This window comes from Protopterus annectens, chromosome 1.part0 (assembly GCF_019279795.1).
Source record: "Protopterus annectens isolate FY-2018-M chromosome 1.part0, PAN1.0, whole genome shotgun sequence".
Classification (NCBI taxonomy): domain Eukaryota; kingdom Metazoa; phylum Chordata; order Ceratodontiformes; family Protopteridae; genus Protopterus; species Protopterus annectens.
In genome coordinates this window covers 788,562,873-788,587,872 of record NC_056725.1, presented here as the reverse complement: position 1 = coordinate 788,587,872, position 25,000 = coordinate 788,562,873, and positions in this window count along the sequence as shown.

Below are 25,000 nucleotides of genomic sequence, written 5' to 3'. Positions count from 1 at the left end.
TGCCTCACTCCTGAGTGGTATGTGGGAAATTCAAATGCTTCTCAGCATGCTAAAGCATAGCATCTAATAATTAAGTATTCTCAAGACAGATGCCTGAGATACTTCCACTGTGTCACCAGAATGTCATTGAAAGGTTTCTGTAATTAATATACATAAAGCCACACGTATCATAGCATACATACTGGGATAGGTACTCCACAACTTTCACAGGGCTGCAGCTGCAGACAAGGCAGAAACATGTCCACAATTTCTTGGATGGTGTCCCTATCTACATGTTACAGGTCCACAATGTTAGTGTAATGGAATTCATGAAATGTTAAGTGTGGTTGGATGACCTGGTAACTTCTGGGGTGACATCACACATTTTCAGGTACAGAAATGGCAATTAGAGCCTTTTGGAAATGCTCATATAATAATGCAGAGGCAATCCCTAGCATTATTTAGCGAGTTCCTTAGTCAATACACAGGCATTTATCCAAGTTCAAATATGAAGTGGGTGCAGTCTCATTATTCAGCATTTATATATTTATGAATCACTCTGACAATCTTGTTTTGCCTCACTAGCATTACCCAAGATGCTCAATATAAAAACATTGCTCACTTCTGTGTCATTATATGATGATTAGCATATGCTATTCCCAGACGTGCTGCTTGGCCAGCCTGAGTTGTGGAATCTATGGTTCAGTATCTGAAATACCCTGCATCTGGCTGCTCATTGCTCAAGTTCACATATAGCTATATTGGAAAGTTTTCTGATCCACCTGTAAGTTTGGCTTAAGAAGCTGTAGAAAGAGTGTCTTTTTTAAGCAACTTGGGTAAAGGCTAATTTTGTGGAAGTGGATACATGAGAATAAATGTAGCAATATGACAGGGTGGCTGGAAATTGTGGTGGGAGGGAAGTAAAGTGGGACACATATCCCATTTAACGGGAGTCAGTCTTTTTAGCACATGGAAGGAAAGGCAGCATCAGCCAAGAGCAGGTATTTAATGTAAGATACTGCACCAAATATGAATTACAATATACATCACCAAATACTGTAAAGGTAGAGAATAGTTATTCAGTCAGTCAAGGAAGTGAACCCAATGTTGTCATCTGCTGTACAGTAACAGTAGGCCCAAAATGCAGCAGGTCATAAGATCAACAAAGAGTTCATGGAAAACAGTGAGAGGAAGTTCCACTGACAATAACAATAGAGGGGCGAAGGATAGATAAACACAGTCCTTCACTTACACTCTATCCAAGTTCATACCTGTTAAACCAAGTATTCATTCAGAACCATTACAGCTCACCATTAAAAGACACTGTTGTACTGGGAGCAGGAAAGCAGTACCTTGTTTAAGTTAAGGTAGCGTGCTTGACATAGTATTATGTATGGAGAATTCTTAGTTGTGTCATTCATAGTCTTGCTAATTTTTTAACAAACTTTGTTTTTGGCAAACTCCTGTCAGTATCAGAAATCTATAAAAACAACAAAAAGTACTCAGCTAACAACACAGTGGCTATGTTGTTATCCCCCACTCAGGCATCATTGATAAACTCACCCAGCTGGCAACCCATATATTGTCAGGTGGGTTGCAAACTGGCTCACTAATAGAATTCATACAGTCAAAATAGGGGACTGTACCTCCTCCAGCAGATCCGTAACCAGTGGTGCTCCACAGGGATCGGTTCTGGGACTCCTACTGTTATTTCTCCAAAGTATAGGCTAAAAATTAAAGGACTGTGGATGAGAAAGTTTGCTATTGACTGCAAACTGGGAGCAATCATTGAAACCCATAGTGATGTCAACATCCTGCAAGAAGGTCTTACGCAGATTAATGACTGGTGCCAAAGTCATGGTCTTAAACTTAATGCAAAAAAATGCATTATCATCTCCTTTGGCAAGGGTGATATTCCTGCAAACTACCACATCAATAGCAATACCCTAAGCACACATTCAGTGTGAAAGATCTGGGCACACAGGTTGACAGCAACCTTAACTTCAATCACTATGCCTCCATGGTGGTAAGAAGGGAATTTTATATTGCTCATCTTATAAGTAAGGGAATTGCCTCCAAAAAAAAGAGGTTATAACCCTTCTGTACTCTTCCCTCATTAGGCCAAAAATACAGTGCAATGTTCCCTTTGGTATGTTCCTTTACAAACACCTGCACCAACTGGAGAGACCACAAAGATTCCTTAAAAAGAAAATTCAGGGTCTTCAAGATCTGCCTTATGCTGACAGACTGAAATCATTGTCACTTTACTCTGTGCCATACAGACAGCTCACAGGTGACCTGTGCCTTGCATATAGAACATTCTCTAACCCAGCTTTAATGGAAATGCTCCACAGTCACAAGTCAAATGGCACATGGGTCACACACTCAAATGACCTTAACTTGGTATATGACATCAACAGAGCATGCTGGAGAGACAGATTTGTCTCACTGAAGTTGCCCCACTTTTGGAACAAGCTTCCTATTCATGTTAAACAAAGCCCCTCATTGGCCCTATTTAAGTGCAATTTGGATAACTGGATGGGTAACCAGAAATTCACCCCAGGGGTTTCACCTGTGTCCTTCTTGGACAGGGGCAATAGGTGCTGATTTTAGTGTCTGCTTGAACCAGACACCCTTGGGAACACATGTCGAACTTGGCTTAGCTTGTAAGGGCCCTGGGGCTATTACCTAGTAACCTCCTATGACCCTATGATCCTATGATTCTATGTAGCTAGACTTGCATACTAAAGGTTGCATCAACATTGCCTGATTTGGTTCACAAATGCACTCATAGAAGTTCAGCCACTACATAAAATACTCCATCATGATAGTGTTAAGAGTTAAATAAAACTGCAACTGGGATGACCTCTTTCTCAGGCAACCACTGCCTCACATATAGAGATTCAACAGACCCTGTCCTTTCAGGCCTATAATATGCAAGTTCAATGTTAGCATGAACAGCTGCTGAAAGGTCTTAGTGTCCTTTACAACATAAATAGAATATGTTTGTTAGATATGTATCACAGAAAATATCTCTTTGATGTAACTGTTTTCCATTCCATACAAATGAAGTATTTCTTCTCTTCAAGAGTATTTTGGACAGTGGATGGAAACTGCAAATTCACTCTTGGTTTACTACCCATGCCCCTCATGGATAGGGGCAACAAGTAAATGTCCCAGCATTTTCTTGTTCTGCTCACCTCTGGGTTATTTGTATGCTAAATATAAGGGCTAAAAAACTACCATAGGACTGTAAGGCTAGGCTTCTTAAGATATCCACAGATCAATAGCCTAGTAAGTACCTTTGAACATATATTAGCCAGGCCATTCATGACACTAACTATCAATGTGACATAGAGTAAATAATGTAGGGCCTAGGATTCAGAAATTATTCAGCAGCAAGTGGCAAGGCTGCTACTAAATGAGTCCATTAATTTGATTGTACAAACCAGCAATTCAGAGACACAGTTGCAATGAGGAAAGACTTGCCCCCGGATTCACAAAACCTCCATGTAAGACTTAATATGTCTTACTCGGAGGCTGCAGATGAATGGTATGACATCAGCTTGCCATGAATATTCATGAGGTCACGCTGACTCATCCATAACCCTTACACGGACTGAGTAGGCAAGCAGGAGGCGTGTCCGACTGCTGAGCAGTCTAAAAGTCCATGCCCCTGCAAGGTTTTAAAAAGCATAATGTCAACAGACAAGCACGAGTTCGCTCAAATGTACTTGCACCCAACACCACACTCCCTGACACTGTAAACCCCCATCACAGTTATAAAATGTAAAATATTACATTTATTTTTTTTAAATCCACGATATAGCTGCCTGTATTTGCGCTTGTTTGCACGGGTGTGCCCATTGCTTAACCACAGTTAGCAATTGTGACATTGAAGAGCATATAAGAAAGAACTACTTATGGAAATTAATCCAAATATCAATAGCGTAATGATAGAGCATATGCACAAAGCGAAGGCATTCACAGTTCGAGTCCCACCACTCCCCTTCTTATTTATGTTTTAAATCAGTATTTGAAATAATACCAGACATATATGATTAAAATTTTATTAAAAGCAGTGACATGGCCAATGTATCAGTGAACAAAATATATATTTTTAAAGGACCCAGATATATAATAGCCTGCTGTTAAGCAACATTTTACACAGCTAAACACAGGTGCCCATAGTTTAATAGCGCTTTACCCATCTAAACAGAGGTGCCCACAGTTTAATAGCGCTTTACCCAGCTAAACAGAGTTGCCCATAGTTTAATAGCGCTTCACCCAGCTAAACAGAGTTGCCCATAGTGTAATAGCGCTTTACCCAGTGCAATAGAGTTGCCCAAAGTTTAAAAGCGCTTTACCCAGCGCAATGTGTTTGCGCGGACGTGCGCACCGTGCCATCCAGGGCACCGGGGAGAAACATAGAGCTAAGTTGCTTAAACACAGCCACACCCCCTAGCCTGTCTTGACAGTATTAAAATAAAAGAATGACAAGGTTCGAACCCAGGACCCTTTGTATCATAATCAATGTACAGAACCACTAAGCCATGACAACATAGGGGAAGCAGCCACTATTAACATTCATAAACTTACGAATAGTAGTTTAACCATTACTAAGTAGGTCTGCAGTCAGCCGAGAATTTTACAAAATGGCCAATCACAAAAAAGTGCAGGAAATGTGGCATATTTAAGCCCCATAGGTGGGAATCCTCACCATAATTGATTGTAGCTCACATTTGCAGTCAGAATGGCAGGTGCAGAAGAGGGTTCATGATTCCGAGTGCAACGTTGGGGCATCGAGGAGTCCAAATACATGGTTTGGCTCCTTGTCCACCATCATGAGACAAGACTCCTGCAGGGCCAGTTCCAAGGGATGGAGTACAAGGCAGAGGCTTAGAACCGGTTAGCTCATGACCTCACCAGTGCCACAGGCGTTCCTCGAACTGGTGAGCAGGTCCATCACCACCATGCAGACCTGAAGAGATGAAAGCAGGACCGCCTGAACCAGTGGATAGAGGAGGCCCATGGGATGCAGAATGCCCCACAACTGAGTATGTAGCCATGGAATGCAGTAAGTAAGAATTGATAATGGAGTATGTATAACGGATAGGTATGTCTCAATATCCTTTCATTTACTTTACAGCTGCAGGTGACCATGCTGCAAATCAGCAAGCCTATGCTGATAGGCTGCTAAGACTGCGCCACCAGGCAGGTAAGTGATTATTTTGCATGTATTGTTATATAAAATATGGGAGGGAGCATGAAAGAAAGTGTTGTAGTCCAATAAAACAGGAAGAGACCAAAACACGCACGTAGGACTGGTGCAAGGTTACAAACAATGTAAAATCCCAACAAAACGAACCAGCACCCAGGAGACCGGCTGTTAAAATATTTATTGTGGCAAATTCTTCATAGAAATAACAGCAACAGCAACAGCAAACCGGTTTCAGCTAAACTACCATAGCCTTCTTCAGTGCAGACAGACAAACACATGGTACATTCTGATATCCATTTATATAGGAATTACTTAAAGTGACAAGCACAAAAAAAACACTTGCATGAACAATTGATATGTAAACTGGTCCATAACCCATTTATGAAACATGATAATGTACAAAAACTATTATTTTTGAAATAAACAAATAAAATAACATTATTTCAGAAACAATCTCAATATATAGGTGTGAACAACTAATAACAGATCGGCAAGAATCAAGAGATTTCATTAAGCCCTGGTTTGAATAAAGCCCCCAACCTAGTTATCCAGGAAAATTCCATATTATTCAGTTTTTCATGCCAACCTGCTTTATTGGCTCTGTGAAAGTCTATTTTATCAATAATAACAAATCTGAATTTGGGCATATTATGTATCTTAGTATGTTTACATAATGCATTGGACAGTTTGTTATTTCTGATAGCACTTAAGTGTTCACTGATACGATATTTAATTGGTCTGGATGTCTGTCCCACATAAAATGCCGAACAGGAGCAAGTAGCCAGATATATTACCCAATCTGTATTGCAATTGCCAAAAACATTAATACCATATATTTTGAGAATATTCTTGCTAGTAAATTCCATGGTTTTATGAATGTATTGGCATGCATTACAATGTCTACCAGGATAACATCCTCTCAATTGATCACCCAATATAGTGGTTTGTATTGGTCTAGGGGGATTGTACCTCTTATAGTGTGTAAAATGACTATTTAATGTTCTTCCCCTCTTGTATGAAAAAGAACACGTGGCAGGTAATATTTCACCAAGATGTTCATGAGCTCTTAGAATCTCCCAATGATTATTAACAATTTGTCTGAACAAGGGTGTATTATTACCAAATGTGGTTATGACCCTAATCTTCTGGTCACTGTTATTTATTTGATTTGATTGCTTATAACAAAGCAATTCTGACCTGGATGTGTTTCTAACTTGATTTTTGGTTTGATTGATACAATCAGGATAGTAACCTCTGTCAATGAACCTCTGTGCCAAATCATTTTCACATATTAATTGTGCCTCCTCTGATGAACATATACATTTGGTCCGCAAAAATTGTGATTTAGGAATGTTACTGATGATGTGGCGGGGATAATTACTGGTGGCATGAAGAAGAGTATTGTATTGTGGAAATTTCCTATGAACTTTGGTAGCCAAAGTGTGATCACTTTGTCTGGAAACTACCACATCCAAAAATATTATTTCTTGGTATTGTATTTGTAATGTAAAATGAATACCCATATCATTGTTGTTCAAATATCTCATAAACTTATAAGCCGAGTCCAATAAAACAGCCATAGAATTGCCTGAATAAGTCCTCTGCAAGTACTGTCAGATAAAAACATCAGAGAGGCAGAAAAAGAGTGTAGTAACCCATTAAGAAAGGTAACATATGCCTGGAATAATATCCCTGCAGGCACTGTTATATAACATAAGTGAGTGAGCCTGAAAAAAGATTGTTCTAACCTATTAGTAAAGGTATAATATGTCTTAAACATGTCTGCCATAAACACCGTTAAAACAAATAAAGGAGTGAGCCTGTGGAAAAGTGTGCAATGTCATTAATAAAGGTCTAAAACCCAGAGTGTGTCTGTGTCACAGAGTCTGAAATGTTGTTGTACCTTTGCATTATACAAACAGTACTGTTTGAAAATGTGCTGGCAACCCAGAGTTATGCAGTCCCATATAAAGTGGGAGATAGAAGTGCTAGTAGCTGTGAAACATATATACTGTCCACAATAGTCAGTCACTGGCTGGCATGAATAAGTAAACCTGGCACACATGTAGCATGTAATTATTCACCAGAAATGTGAGTGTGTGTCAAGAAATGCAGGGTTCCATACAAATAGAAGTGAAAATGTCATGTGAAAACATCCCAGATATGTAGATAAAGAAATATAATTGCAAACAAGAAATATGTAGCAGTAACATCTGCATCCTGGACAGTTAGTATGTCAGATATAGGTCAGGCATATATTGAACTAGCCAAACCCATGACACAACCTAATGTATGGAGGCAAGTGTAATAATACAGGTAGGGGAGATACACTTGCAGTCACTGGGAATGTAGTGTAGACTAAAAGGTCATTATAAGATGTTAACCAAGGTTTTTTCTACACCCTACCGTATGTGCATAAACCATGCAATTCCACACCTCAATGGGTATGTGTAACCTTAAATATTTGTTGGGACATATGTCCTATTGTTTTATAAATATTTGCATTGATGTTGATGCACATGCCCTGTTCAAACACCACGTTCATGGTGGCCTGTTGCTACCAAACATTCCTGCATGCTGTTGGAATATCCACTGTCATTCAATATATGCATGTGTTATGCTTGCTGTTCAACTGTTGGAACCTTGCTGTGTTGGGTTAATGGGAATATTACTGCATGCTGTTACAACTAATCTGGAATGCTGTTGTTTATGTTGTAATTAAATCCACCTAATCACAGAACGTATGGGAAGGCCGGTCCCAGCGAAACCAGCTTTCCCTCCTCAGTTGGCGAGTGCACCTGGCACCAGCAGCTCCTGTGCCCAGCCTGGGCTCCCCTCCTCCATTGGTCCTGTGCCACCTTTGGGTGGAAGCACTGCAGGGGAATGGGGCTCATCCCCCCTGTGCAAGAGTGGGTGGAGAAGGGCCACCTGTCACCCTTCGAAGGGTCCGGGCTGTGGTGCATAGGGAGATCCAGCGTACAGTCGCTGATTCCCTATGCCAGCTTGAGGCAAGAGTGGCGCATCTCTTGGGTGAGCCTGCCCATCCTGCTCAGCCCCCAGCACAGCCACCCTTGGGGCTGTGAAGGTGCAGTGGTGACTGCCCATGGGTGGGGATCTCAGTTCCACTGTTACCATCTGTGGGCTCATGGGATTGCGATTTACAAACAACCTTCCCCATCAATTGTGTTCACCCACCCCATGTGTCAAACTTCACCCCTGTATGCATCTTGTTTGTCTTGTCTGTTTACCTCCCCAACCTACCTCCCCAAATATACCTACATCCTCTACCTCACATTCCACTCTTACCTGAAAAAAAAAAAAAAAAAGGGCAATCTGTTTCCACAAAGAAATTACACCCCATACATAGCTGCCCAATTCGCACACATGTCCGCTGGACATGTAAACTGATGATTCTAATTGGCAGTACAACATATTTTGTTGTCATCACCCCTCTCTCAGGGGTGGAAGGTTTCAAATTTCACACCAAATTTCAAACATATGCACAGCTGTTGCTGGTAAAGAAATGGGAAGCTATGAACCTTCCCTACACCCATCCTGCACATCCCAAGCTGGTTTCCCTACTGTCTTTCCCTATTTGTGCCCCCTTTTTCACCACTTTCCTATCTCCCCATTTTCTTTTCTTTAAATGAAATTAGCGCAGGGGTTAGTGGGAGTAAGCACTTTTAAGCAGTAGTTAGCTGGGGTGCACGGGTGTGAGCTTGTATGCACTTAGCTAAGCATTGCTAAGCGTCGCGCAAACCCGCCCAAACCCACTTACAACTGCTTAAAAGTGCCTTAGTCACTTTGTATGACAAGGCCCTTGTACTGCTCAGCAGCAAAATAAAATACCCTTGTCAGTTTCAAACCCCACACTTTGGACTCACCAGTCTGCATGATGTACCACTAAGCCACAACAGATATACAATAACTTGGTGCTGAAAGAAATATAACATGCATTACAAGGAGTGAATGTAAAGGGAAAATAGGAAAGCCATAGGAATACATTGCAATAAAGAAATATAATATGCATTACAAGGAGTGAATGCAATAACTACAGTAGTATGCCAGTTAATTCCCTAATTCCAAAAGAAAGTACATACTCCCATGTATCCAGTGTTAGCATTAAGAGGTGTGAGTAAACTTACACACTGAGAAGAGTGTACTGGAAGAAGCAACAGTCAGGTTTCAGTACAACATGCATTTCACTGGCTACAACCCAGCTTCAGATATGAGACATATACCAACCTTCTGACTGACACAACAGTATCCACAGCAAACAAGCATGGCCCCACCTTGCAAAACTGAAAGGCCTACGCCTACCTAATCTATCATTTTATAGCAGTGTACTGAAATCACAGTGAGAACTGCAATTACCACACAGCAGGCTGCATGCAATTACTAAATGGTGGGCACCAATTGGTGCAGAGGCCATATCATGCACATGTGCAGATACCTATAAAAGCAGCCTGTACTTGCTGTCCACACATGCAATCATATTATTGCAGCAACTGGAGAGAGAGAGAGAGAGAGAGACAGACAGAGACAGACAGACAGACAAACAAACAGAGGCAGTTGGAGACATCAAACCAAAAAAAAAAAAAAAAAACGTCAACAGGTACAACAGACAGAGGTGAGAAATACAAAGGTAAGGTATGCAACAGAGATGTATTTGCTGGCATCCGAATGATGTGTCTGAAGGGTACTCTACATACTGTGAACCCTCCATATGTGGTAGCAGTCCGTATCTATATGTATATGCAGATGTGCATAGGGCAAGGGACATACTGCAACTGTGTGTGGCATTGAAAACAGCAAGCAGTGCAGGTATATGCCATGTGGTGGTTAAATGCCGTGGGAATGAGTTACAGCTACACGGCCTGAAGACAGTGAAATGCATTCTGCACAACACTGTGCAATATTATTACATAATTGTATGTCTCACAACTGTTTCATAATTGATATTCCCGCCATGAAAGGTGGGCAGTATTTGTGCCTATATGTGCATGCATATGTACAGCAATGGATGCTTACAAGTATATATATATATATATATATATAGATATGTATATATATATATATATATATATATATATATATATATATATATATATATATATATATATATATATATATATATATATATATATATATATATATATATATATATATATATATATATATATATATATATATATATATATATATATATATACATATATATACATATATGGATTTATATAGATATATAGATATGTAGATATATAGATATATACAGATATATATGGATATATATAGATATATATATATATATATATATAGATATGTATAGATATATATATATAAATATATATAGATATGTATATATATATATATATATATATATATATATATATATATATATATATATATATATATATATATATATATATACATATATATATATATATATATATATATATATATATATATATATATAGATTCATATATATATATATATATATATATATATATATATATATATATATAGTGAGAGAGGGAGACACGGGGTCAGATGTATTGCAACAGGTGCCTGGTGACCAAGTCATGGACTGAACTCCAGTGCTGATACTGCAGTGCCATACCCCATTCCAAGACACTTTACCCACTATCTACCAGATAGGTGGTTGCCTGCCTAACACTGAAGGTATCAGAAGGGAACATGGGACACAGGTGAACAGTAGCCTCCCCTTTGATATTCACAGTGCCACACTAGTCTTGTAATCTGTCTATGTGGTACGTGTCATCACAAACGTTGTGTCATGTATGGAAATATAGGTCAGTGTTCCCCTGTACTCATAACAATGCCCCATGTGGTATGTACCTCACATGACAACTACAGCAAGTGGAAAGGCCACAGACATACCTCACAAAGAGTAATACTGACCTCAAATGCATACCCTATGCAGACTGACTGACATAACCACAGCTACAGTGCGTTGCATACCAGCCACCCAGAGGTTACCTCTGCAGAACAAACAGAGGTATGTCACACCCATAGCAGTCAGACAACCACCATGTCAACACCTCACAATCCCACTGGGCTACATGGCCTAGGTCCCTAATCCCCGCCACCTCACTAAACAGCACATGCTGGAGAGATATGCTCCTATTGTCAAATATGCCATACTCTGGAGTAAATCACCCAGCATTAACAAACAAGGTTCCTCAGTAGCAGATGTCATACATACCCCTGATGATTGGCTGGGGGATAGGTAACATGCCCTGGTCACCTCTGTGGATCCGGTTGACAGGAGCAAGTGAAATCAAATTACATGTGTGTCAAAGGCCAGGGTAGCATATGGCTAGGCTGCTGTAGGCCCTAGGGCCAATAGCATATTACCTACCTATGACACAATGCACATACACATGTACTCAGTGCAATACCTGCTATGTGAGGTGGAATGAGTGTGACAGTGAATGTGTGCAAGTTTTGTAACGGTGTGATAGCTTAGTGTGAGGTTGTTTCTGTCATGGTCGTTTGTGTCCTAGGTGTGAGGTCAGAGAGATGTGTCAGTTATTGGGATGCAGACATAGTAGGATGGCATATGTTGTGACGTAGTTCCTTGTGTACGACTGTGGTGTCACATCGTAGGCTGAAGCAATACATGTATAGTCAGTAAGGGGTACTGCTGGTGAATCCAGCTGACATTTGGACTGTTGTACTACCTGAAGCTGTAGGCCTAAACAGCACAGTATGGTGTATGTTCGCATTCCCTGGTACACTGTCTTGTGTGTTTCCTGTAGTCTACACAGATTACATACCTCAGGCAGAGGTATCTGTAAGTAGGGGCACACAGTCCTGTAAGGTACACAGGAAATGCTCATCTGTATTAGCATACATTTGTGTGTTGTATGAATTCCTGATGTGTGTGTAATGATGCCTGTACCATGTCCACAATCACATGTGTATTGCAGGGTTTGCGTGTGTACCTAGCAACATGTATACTCTGTTACAGTAGTATGCCAGCTATATTGACAACTGTGCACATATGGTAGGTAGGGGTATGGCATCAATGACTAGGGTGGGTTACTGGTTATACTGTAACTGTACTTCACATACATTGCAATGGATGACATATTTCTTCATGCATTAGCTTGATATGTACCCCCGTGGTGAGGCTGTGCATTGGATCCCAAGCAGTGTGCTGAGTACTGGTGTATACTGGTTTGTTACATGGAATGTGGCAGGCACTTTCAGCAAGTTGTGGGCTGAGCACTGATATGTGGTATTGAATGTGTGTATCCTCTGACAGATGAACAGATGCTATATATGGCAGTTAACTGATATCTGTACTGTATAATGTTAATTGTGCCACATGACTTGCTCACACATATCATTTACTTGTCTTTCTGGCTTATGGCTCATCAAAGGAATCTCCCCTACACAGCCACAGAGGAATAGGAAATACACTACAGTCTGGTTCAGCACTATATCCTGCTGTTTTCCAGGGCCAGCCAGCACCAGCAAGAGCATACTGCACTGTGGCAAGACCTTGTTCATCGGGTAAATGACATAGGCATGCATAACCGGACATATGAGCAGGTACTCCATCACTGCAGTGATTTAATTAGACATGTCCGGTGGCGTGCGTCTGATATCCATAGACAACAGCTTGCCACAGGTGGTGGGGTGGCCATACATCCCCCCCTTACCAGGGTGGAGGAACTGCTCCTAAGTGTGGTGGCTCCTGGACTACAGCAGCAACAACATCACACATGTGTCATTATGGAGGCCGGAGCCACCCAGCATGGTGACATGGAGTGTGCAGGTAACATGCCCTAGCTGTAGACTACTGTTACCTGTATTATTAGATTATGCATATGTGAAATGTGTACTGTATTTAGCAGTGGTGCTGCCTATTGTGTGCAATACTGATATTTTGAATAGTATCCAAACGCCTATGTCTGTTGTTCTACTGTAGTTTAGCACCCTCACAGTAGCAATGCTACAGTTGTGGCCAAGGACAAACTGTGTCATATTCTTGTAGGTCCCTCTGGTGTGACAGCAGGGCAGACGATGCATGTTGGTGAGTGTGTTAACACTTTAAAATTGGTATTGAAATGTGCATGTCATAGGTGAGGTGTAGGCCATGTACACATAACACACCTACACATAAAGCATGCTGTGCATGTTTGCTGTGAGACATTAAACATCTCAGTAAAGTCAGTAGGTGCCTCAATCACATGCAATGCACAGAGCACCAGACACAAATGTGGCAACACTGTACTGCACATTGGATAGGCATAGTTGACACACATGTACACAACATAACATGTTTGTCATACGCAGTACACCTCAACATGCTACACATAGTGTAACCAGACACCCGCTGCCAGGACACACTTCAGTATCCCACATGTCATCCACACACCACACATAATATACCTGAGGGGTAGGGGCCTAGCATGGGGCTGTGCAACACTCTTCAACACATAGCACAGTCATGTTAGGCAATGCTCCCTATTGGGCACCTCACACACCCTTGTGCAACGTGGCTGTGTAATTGTGAACTTAGCCAAGGCACTGCGGTTCAGGTACAGCATGCTAGGCAGTGGTCCAGCACACTTTAGGGGCCTTGAGTGACCACATGATGCATGATGATGATGGCTAATGGTACTACACTCCATATAGTTACAGTGACCACGGTACTACACATAGCTGTCATTGCTTTGCACCTCTATGTTGTGTGTGTGCACACATATGCACCTCTACACAATATGCATAGCAGTCGCATTCTGTACAAGGTGACACGTATTTGTCCTGGAATGATATTGGGTATATAGGTCACATGACACACACTGGGTATGTGTGATGTTGAATGTTGCAGTCATGTACCATGCAATGTCATGGCTGGCACTGGCATATCTGGAATATGACCCACACTCACCATAACCACTGTACAATGGCCATGTCCAGGATTGGCATACCATCACGTATATATGCACCACTCATCCCATATGTGTACATAGCATGCATGCGCTACACCTGTGTCCACAGTTATCTGCTACAGACACAGACACTACATTCAGACATGGAAATCCTTGTGACACACAGATAACACATACAGCCATGGTATGTATACCTGTGAGTGATGGTGCACAGGACATTGCAGAGCTTATAATACTTGAACAGGAATGTTGTGTCCTTGTGCACATTGTGTTCCAGGGTGTAGGCAATCACTGAACATGTACACACATGCACCACAGCCATGTACACTGTCATTAACTATGGCTGTCTACACTCACACTGCATGGACTTGATCAACACATATTCTGCATGCTGACAAGTGTGACGTGACTGTTTGCCTTGTGATACTGTCACCCGCCTTCAACCACTATTGAGTATGTTTTGGATTGTTGTTGTGTGTGTGTATCTGCTGTAGTGAGGAGTGTGCATGTGTTCTTGTGTGCATGTGTGCATGTGTTCATGTGTGCATGTGTGCATGTGTGCATGTGTCCATGTGTGCATGTGCAGACCATAAAGTGTGTTTCCTGTCTTCCACTCACAGGTGCTGAGTTAGGGGTTGGTGAAACCAGCAGGCGTCCTGAAGCCACTGCCACGAATAGTGGTGATGATGACACATGTATTTTGGCAGAGGGAGATTTGACAGGATCTGCCATTGGTCCGCCAATCGACAGTACACAGCGTTCAACCCCATCTATGTGCACACTCATACTGTCAATACATCCCTCACCACCAATGGCCATAGGTGAGAGACAGCATACAGTTGGCATTTTCCAGGAGAGTGTGGTACCCATGGCACTTACATCCCCTCACAGCAGCCATAGCCATAGACCCGGAATGGTACCACATAGGCGGTGGTCCAGGGGTTCTCGGGGGAGCACCACTGGTCGTATTGCCCCTGGCAGGCATGCCCTCACAGGTCTTACGACGACCAGTATGTTCCAGGCTGTAATGCAGGCTCAGGCACGTATGGAACGGTACACCAGGCAGGGACTTAGGGCGCAGAGGGCACATTACAACGCTATCAATGACAGCATCCGTGACCTTGCCGGTGCCATCCAGACTTACACCAAGGTCATTGATAGATGTTGGGGGGAGACAATAGATGCCCTCCACAACATGTCTTCCTTGAGCCAGGACCATGCGGGACGGTTCCAACGTCGACGCAGACGCATGCCAGCAACAGCTGGCAGTGGTCGTGGATGGCCCATAGTTCACAGCCACTCCTGTAGTGGCAGTACCATCCCCAGCAATGCTGGGGCTGGCCTGTCCATTGACTGTCCCAGTAGACCATGTGCACATGGCTCTGGCCAGTCCCAGCAGGGACGTGGGTCCAGTCGTCATACCTCTGCCTCTGACGACAGTACCCAGTCAGGGTTGGTACCCGATACTGTCCGTAGCACCCCTGCCAGGCACAGGTACTGTGTCCGTGGCCGGAGACAGTGATCTGTACAGCCTAGCAGGTACAGTCTGTGGCTGTCCCACAAACTACCTTATATGGCAGCCACATGGTGGAGCTGTGTGCATGCAGACACACACACATTAAGCAAACAACTAGGGCTCACACATACACACATACATTACATCAACATTGGCCCATGCTGTACTGTTGTCCCTCACACACACACACACACACACACACACACACACACACACACACACATAGACATGTCGATTGGTTGGGTCAATGTCAGGCTCTGGCAAACAGCAAAACACACTGTGCATATGATGATACCTGTGCTGCCTCCTGTCATCTGCATTATTGATGGAGGGACAGGCTAACATGGTGCTGATGCACAGGGTGACACTACAGCAGTGTAGCAATAATAGGAAGTTTTCAACAAGGAAGTGTAACTACATCCTTGTAGGTATATCTGAGCAGACATTATGCATCAAAGCTATGATTGTCAGTGTAGCATTGTTTACACCACTGTTAGGTCTGAGTATGTATTATCCACCCATGTGCCACTTGGCTGAAGTGTAATGTGTTGCCAGCATGTGTTAGTGAGTGGACAGTACGTGTGTGATGTGTGCAGTACAGATTAACAAGTGTACATCTGTGAACATGGTGGGTGCACACTGTCTGGATGTACGTGCATAGTGGACACATGGGACGTGTGGCATACCCTGTCGTACACATTGTTAACATCTCATAGCATCTTTCAATGGCCAGTATGCATTCTACTACAGTTATGTACTAACATGGGTAGACGTGTGTATGACATGTGTTGACACTATGCTGTGGGTGATACCGTTAATATCTGTCAATGATTTGTGGTCTGGTAGTATACACAACCTCAACAGCATGACTATAAGCAATCATTGGATGATGTCCTGACAAATGACACACTGTAGTAGGAAACCCAGTATCAATTGGATCATTCCAGTGCTACACTATAACACTAACCAGTGGTAATGACTGCCACCTATTACTGTGACCACACCTGTTTGTCACATAGCCCCCTTAGGTACATGCAGACACACTAGGGATGTGTCCATCCATATCTGGAAATGCATGGATTGGCCTACAATGCATTCCCTGGATGGGACGCATATCCTACACAAGGGTATCATATAGACAGATACCTGTTGTCTGATACATGCTGTATAGCATTAAGCCGACTATGGCATAGTCATCCTCATGTACTATACATACTATCCCGTCAGTACCACACAGGTGGTAGCCCTCAACATGTATGTTGGGTACCATTGTGTACATACAGACCCATGTTATGTCATGTGTCCCTTGGTATCCACATATCCATAGGTATTGTGGAGTCCCAAGGTGTATCACATAAGACATTAGAGGCCTGAATGCATATCCACAAGGCAGTTGTACACCTATAAAGACTGTCCATTCTTGGCAGACTTTGTTGTGTATGACCATGTCTGACATATACCCCAGGCATATACCCTCACTCACACTACTCTTAAGTAACTGTCATGGGTGTGTGTGCCATGAAACATGACAGTGGACGGCCTTGTCACAAACATACATATGTGACCTACGATCTGAGAAGCAGCGGCACAACCTGTCAATGGAAACAAATGTATTCATGTAGTATGCAGGCTTCACACCTATGTACTGATTGAGGGGACATGTACACATATATATATTTGCCATGCAGATACCTGATGTGTGCAATGCACTTACTGTTGTAATCATACTATGTCATACCATAGTAAAAGCAAAACCCACACCACATTGACAAACAGTGACATACACACACACACAGTCAGCATTCAAACTCCTACCTAACTACGTTATGATATTAGTGAGAGATGCATTAACAGGGCGCACTATTTGCTTTACTGGTTATTTGCTTTACTGGCTGGTTTCCCTTCTCTGGCTGTATTTGTAGGATGGTGACATCATCAGTATTTCCAAAGAGGAATGTACCTCTTTTAGTGGGTTTTCCCAGTCTTCAAAAAGGGGACACCTCTCAAAGGAAACTGCATGCATACACCCCATACACTCAGTTTTTGCAGGATTCAAACCCCTACCTAACTATGTTGTGATACTAGAGAAAGACATATTTACACTGCGCGCTATTTCCTTTATTGGCTATTTGCTTTACTGGCTGGTTTCCCTTCTCCGGCTGTATTTGTAGGATGGTGACATCATCAGTATTTCCAAAGAGGAATGTACCTCTTTTAGTGGGTTTTCCCAGTCTTCAAAAAGGGGACACCTCTCAAAGGAAACTGCATGCATACACCCCATACACTCAGTTTTTGCAGGATTCAAACCCCTACCTAATTATGTTGTGATACTAGAGAAAGACACATTAACACGGCGCGCTATTTCCTTTATTGGCTATTTGCTTTACTGGCTGGTTTCCCTTCTCCGGCTGTATTTGTAGGATGGTGACATCATCAGTAGTTCCAAAGAGGAATATACCTCTTTTAGTGAGTTTTCCCAGTCTCCAAAAAGGGGACACCTCCTAAAGGAAACTGCACACATACACACACTGTTTGCAGGATTCAAACCCCTACCTAATTATGGTATGATACTAGAGAGAGACGCATTACCACAGCACGCTATTTGCTTTACTGACTGGTTTCCTTTCTCCGGCTGTATTTGTAGGATGGTGACATCATCAGTCTTTCCAAAGAAGAATGCACCTCTTTTAGTGAGTTTTCCCAGTCTCCAAAAATAGGAAACCTCTCAACGGAAACTGCACACACACACACTGTTTGCAGGATTCAAACCCCTACCTAACTATGTTATGATACTAAAGAGAGACCCATTAACACGGCACGCTATTTGCTTTACTGACTGGTTTCCCTTCTCCAGCTGTATTTGTAGGATGGTGACATCACCAGACTGGACATGGTGATATGTGTACACTTTGTTTTATGCCATTCCAGGAATGGTCCATGTGGGTCAACAGGTGTCAACAGCTTGCACAAGACCTCAGAATCCTTACCTTGTGAGATCTATCTGTGGACACATTGACATTCTGTCATATATCAACACGTATTTTTGCATAGCTTGTTGGTTTTGTGGATACTACATGTGTCTGGGATGTTGATAAAGGGCTATTCAAAGTCTATGTGACATGTGTAGATGTGTTCATTGATGTATGTCCTGGGTGGCTGCCTTGCAAACAGTCCAGCATGTTTGGGAACCATGATCCGCACATAAACAAACCACAGTTGGTAGGGTTGTGTGTATGTCAGCTTCCAATAGCTCTGTTTATGACTGCAACCATGATGGACTCCATGACCTTGCAGATCAGACTTCATAGGCGTACTGGACTTGACTTTCCATGGTGTGTTGTGCACCAACACTTGTGGGGAGTGCCATATGTAGTTGTGGCACATTCAATGGTTCCACATCCTGTGTAGGGGGTGAGGCTCAGCTAACTGTTCAGGTGCATGATCTGTTTGTTCTGTAGTTTGTGCATGACACATATTGGGAATCAATGTATTCCACTTGCTGCCGTGCTTTTGGCAGTGGGGGTATCTGCTCATCCATTCTACATGTGATATCTCCTGGTATGATGATGTGGACTATTGTCAGTGGGAGATGGGTATGTACATATGGGCCTGTCTGTCATGATGTTGGCATTGTCTCTCAGGTACAGTTGGCCTTGACTCAGGACATATATGGGTGTACATTGCTATTTATGACATAGCTGAAGGAGGTGTCATGATTCAGTCTGGACTCCTTCTCAGCTACTCTTTACAAAACACCAACGAACATGAGCACTAATCCCTGTTATACTCTTTTACATGCTTAATACCCTACTGATCCTTTGTGATCAGGCTACAGAGTATGTCATGATAATATCCTGGCATGTCCAGGGGTCGGTTTCGTGTGTACTCTTCAGTCCAGCTGGTGGATATTGTGATATTGACACAATGTCACATCTGCCTCATGTACACAGACAACCCTCTCCTCCTCCTGACAAACTCAGATATATGTGTGAGATGCACCTATATAGACATACAGACATACAGGGTGCTTAACTCTCTCGACCCATGACTGGCACAGTCTATCAGATGGTGAAGGTAACCACACACACCACATTTCCGTCTCACATATCCTCTAGCAATAGCACTCAAACCACATTATCACACATAGACATACTCGGATGCTGTAAATGTACTCTACCTAAGCAGCAGAGACCTCCAAAGCAGACACACACACCTGCAACCACACTACAATAACCACATATTACATAGTTCACAATGTCAGTGTGCCACACAGTCACTGCCCTTCGGGCTAAACAACACACCTAATACACTTGTAATAGGCGACACTTATTGTCAGACACACTGATGTACCACTCACCAGCCCTAACAAGGGAATAGTCACTTTGGGCTGTCTGTTGGGTGCCAGGATCTGCCGCATAACACAAGCAGTCAGGTCACTCCAAAGCAAGTACAGGACTGGCACCATCATTGTCCATGCTGCTGTGTATAACCTCAGACATTACTCCCTAGACCACATGACATGATACATGGAGGAACACTCTGATCATGTAGCCCAGGCCAGTATGACCCTGACCTTGTCTAGCATCTTACACCCACCAAGTATGATGTCACAGTATACGGACACACATATCACATTTAACAGTTGCCTAACAAATTTGTTTAATTCATAGGGGATACAGTGTCTGTCAGCTTATGGTGACATGCTCAACATGCCACGTAGCTTCACTATGGACAGCTTGCACCTGTCACCCTTGGACTTTGGAATGCTTGCTAAGGCTCTTGCTACCACCATAGTGCCTTTTTTAAGCAGGGCTCAGAAGACAAACACCTCCATAGACATTACAGGTTAAATGAAACTAAGGGTAATGCTGCTCAACAACAGTCATGTTAACATCATATTACGGCCACTGAGGACTCTCCTCAGTATGGTGGATAGCGATATCTGTGCACTGACAGATGCTTGGTTCAGGCTCACTTATGCACACCAGCACTACCAGGTTATGTTTCATACCATGCTGTCTGACAACAAGACTTGGAACAGACAACACAAATAGGGGGAGTATCCATATACATCACAGATACACACACCTCTGGGTTAGTAGCACTGCACAAAGCATCACAGACCATACATATACAACTACCATTGTGCAATACTGCCTTTCAGTTTGTTGCCTGCTACATAACACACTCCCAAACTCAGGGACCACTCTCAGCTTTCGTGGGAACTATGGAGAATATGAAGACACCATTATATTGTGTGTCTTCATATACACAAATATTGACTGGGGATACTACTCAAGCCCTGACACCCTCACCCAACAGTCGCTAAAATTTGTAGACTCATATGCTATGGCACAACCAGTCAGCACAGTCACAAGGGGGAATACATATTGGACCTGATCATCACCAACATGGGGACTCTATGTTCCACACCAGTGATATACCCCTCATTGGTAAGGTCAGAACATACATGTATCTCACTGGACATACAAATACCCTCCACACACCCATCCTGGGTAATCTTGGTGAACTTCTCATGAGCCAACATCTCACGTCACCGAAGCAAGGTGGTATCCTTCAGAGACCCTGACACAGTGGCAAATACGGCTCACACTGCTGCATCCTTTACATACACATTCTATGGACAACTATCAGACTGCATGGATTGTGCTATTCCAAATAACAACAGGACTCACTACTCCAATGGCAGGGGACCTGTGTGGTAGCCCCCAAGGACCTGTGTGGTAGACCCCAGGCATTAATGAGCTGTACAACGTCAGGAGGAAGTTACTACATGATAGAGTGCAATCCCAGACTGGGAAGGCATCTTTGATCTGTACTAGCAGACAGCTACGATCACTCATGAACTTTTTTAAAGGCCTCTTCTACCAGACAATTGCAACAGACATGTAGGCCTATCACACAGCCTTCTTCATTTATGTCAGGAACCTGGGTGGACACTCACTGATATGCTGTGAGTTACTGCATACTGACTAAACCTACCCTGAACCCACTGACATTGCCAACATCCTGGCAAACAGGTTCAGTGCAGATGCCTCCCACCCATCACCCCTAAGGAGCAACTAGCCATCCCAACAGAGTATAACCTCCCTGACATCACACAGTAACAGGTGAGTGCTGCCCTCCCCAAAGCATACATCACAGTATCAATGTGACCAGACGGTGTCCCAGCCTGTGTCTTACATGAGCATCATGACAGACACAACCCTCACATTACATCACTGTTCAATATTGGAGTTACCACAGGATATGTACACAAGGAATGGCATACAGCAAGAGTGGTCCCGCTCCACTCAGTTGGTGCCACAATGGACCACAGACAATATTGCCCTATAAGACTAAGTAGCTTGTTCTACAAAGCTATGGAGCGTATTGTCATGGGACTCATACACATAGACATCGAGAACCTACAGACACTGTGTCCTACACATTTCAGCATTGTTGTGGGCAGATCTTGCCACTTGAACCTGTTTGTATTCTTTAAATGGCTAACAGGTCCATTGACATAGGGATGGCTGTCCACACAGCCTACTGAACTCTGCAAAACCCTTCAACACAATAACCCACTGGGCCATTATGCATAGGCTCACCAGTGTCGATATGGACACATATCTCACACGATGGATTGATACCTGGATCAGGGATAGCACCCACATGGTCAGAATTGCAGGTGCCATGTCTGACTATACACCAGTTACATGTGGCGGCCCACACGGCTCGGTTCTGGGACCTCTCTTGTTCAGTATATATTTGTCTGATGTACAGGCTACCACAGGGGGAATATGGCTGAACATGTTTGCACTTGACTGCAAACTGGGTGCCATGATCAACACTCCAGCTGCCACATGCATACTCAAACAGGGTCTCACAGAGATGGGTGACTGGTTCTTGAGCCATGGCCTAAAGCTAAATGCCATTAGTTGCATAGTCATCCCCTTTGGGAATAACAACATGCCCACACATTACCACATAGGTAGTACTCCATTACATACGGTAGGAGTTGTTAGGGGTTTGGGGACATGACTTGTTCGTACTGTCGCCTTTGACATTCACGTTGCCAAAGTGGTTGGACACACCTTCTATGTGGGCCACCTTATCCCATATGGTTTCACATCTAGATCGAGTGAGGTCATTGTGCCTGTATACTCATCATACCCATGCTTGGTTACTATGCCACATTTGGGGTGTACCTTACCCGACACCTGCAGCAACTGTACTGGCCATGGAATTTCCTCACCAAGCAGATCTAGGGACTCACACAGATGCCCTTCACAGTTCAGATGCAGTAACTCCAGCTCTACTCAGTCGCTTACCACCTACTTGGATATGATGTGTGCCTGTTGTTTACAGATATACCCAACCCAGAATTACTGGATATGCTCCACCTCAGGATATCCGACTCTCCTGGAGCTACACACTCCAGGGACGTATACCTCAGCACAGATGTTAATAGGACATTGTGGTGGGACAGATTCTTATCCCAGAGGCTCCACTCACTCCAGAATGTAATCCCAGTTTCACATAGGCAGAGCCACCCACTGACCACCTACTGGAGACATCTTGACGACTGTATGGGTGATCGTCTGCTTACCCCTGGGATATCTTCTGTGTCCCTGCTAGACAGAGGTACACTAGCCTAAACGTACATGGGCTATCTTGTGTGACCTACTATTCACACACACAGTGTAGTAATCTGACAGGGTTGTGAATGCCAAACACACTCTGGCTAGGCTTGTACATGCCCTAGGGCAGATAGCCTAGTATCGACCTCTGAACCTATGCTAATGTTCAAGATGCACAATGTTTATTGCTGATACTGTTTTCAGGTCTTTATCATCTTTGCTTTACCAGTTTCTATGAACAACTTCGGTATCTGCAGAACATATTTGATTATGACAGGGTTCCACTATATTATAGATGTATCTGTTGTCATATGTCTGTGTGCACAGGGCGGATTGCTGTATAGTGACAGGTTCCTGGGTTAACACATGCAACTGCCAGATATGCGTGGCCCACTGCTGTACCCAAACATGGCCTAAGTGCGTGAGCATGCCCAGTTCTGCCATTCCGTGTTTTGTTGCCTGACATTTGTCTCATTTATTCAAGTGTATGAGCATGCCCAGTGTGAGCTTTCAGTATGTTGCTATCTGAGGTCCACTACATTGGTTGATGTGTGCGAACATGACCAATATTAACATTTATACTGTGTGTATTGGAAGTCAGGTTCTGTTCTCACTGCAGGACTCACCTTTGTATCATAACTCGAGAAGGATTATGCTGTGCCTGCAGGGTTTCCATGAAATACTTTGCATAGACTTATCAACATTCCTTCATACAGGCTGACCACCGCAATACTGTTATGGTTTAGTGGTTCAGTACTTTGGCTATAGTGCACAGTATCCTGGGTTTGAGGCCCATCACTGCTTTATATTTTCATACTAAGCAGACCAGACTGCTTAAGCACCCGTTAAGCAAATATTAGCATGTTGGCTTTTGTTCAGCTATGCCCTACTTAGACCAGGCTTGTCAGACATTGCTAAATATTCACCAACATTGCTGGACGTTGCCCAATATTACTGAACACTGACCACAGCTGTGCTAGTTGGTGTGTGTGATTTTGTTTGCATATACTACATGGTGGTAAATGCTGTTTAGCACTGCTTTATATTGCTTAACACATGACAATCATGCCTTAGGTGGTGCTGCAGGGCTGCCTATGTCGGATGCACATACTACACTCCCTGTACATGTTTGAAAGCAGGTAGTGTCAACTTAGGCATCCCTTTTCTTATATGTGCAAGTTGGAGAGAGGTATAATTTCCAGAGTTCCTACTGAACCAGTGTATGTGCTATGCGTTGCCTCTTTGCCAAGGCCAAAGCATACTGGGCATGCCTCCTGCTACCTACTGGGGCAGGCTCAGGTTGTTCCTCCTCCGAGTCACTCTCTGCCTGTGATGGCCTTGGCAATGGTGGGTGGCTGTTTGACCCAGGCCTATGCTGGTCCTGCTGCAACTGTTTTCACAGGATCATGCTATGTAGCATAGCACATACCATGACAATTTGGGTACATGTAGTTGGTGAGTACTGCAAGGCTCCACCAGATGTGTCCAGGCACCGGAACCATGACTTGAGCAGCCCAAACACACACTCTATTACATTATGTGTTTGTGCGTATGCTTCATTATGGCGTTCCTGTTCAGGTGTGTGTGCATTTCTGATGGGTGTCATCAACCACGGCTCCAGTGCATAGTCAGCATCCCCCACTAGGTGAGCATGTGGGATGTCCCCATTGGCAAATGTCTGGTACAGCTGCGTCAGATGCCAGATATGGGAAT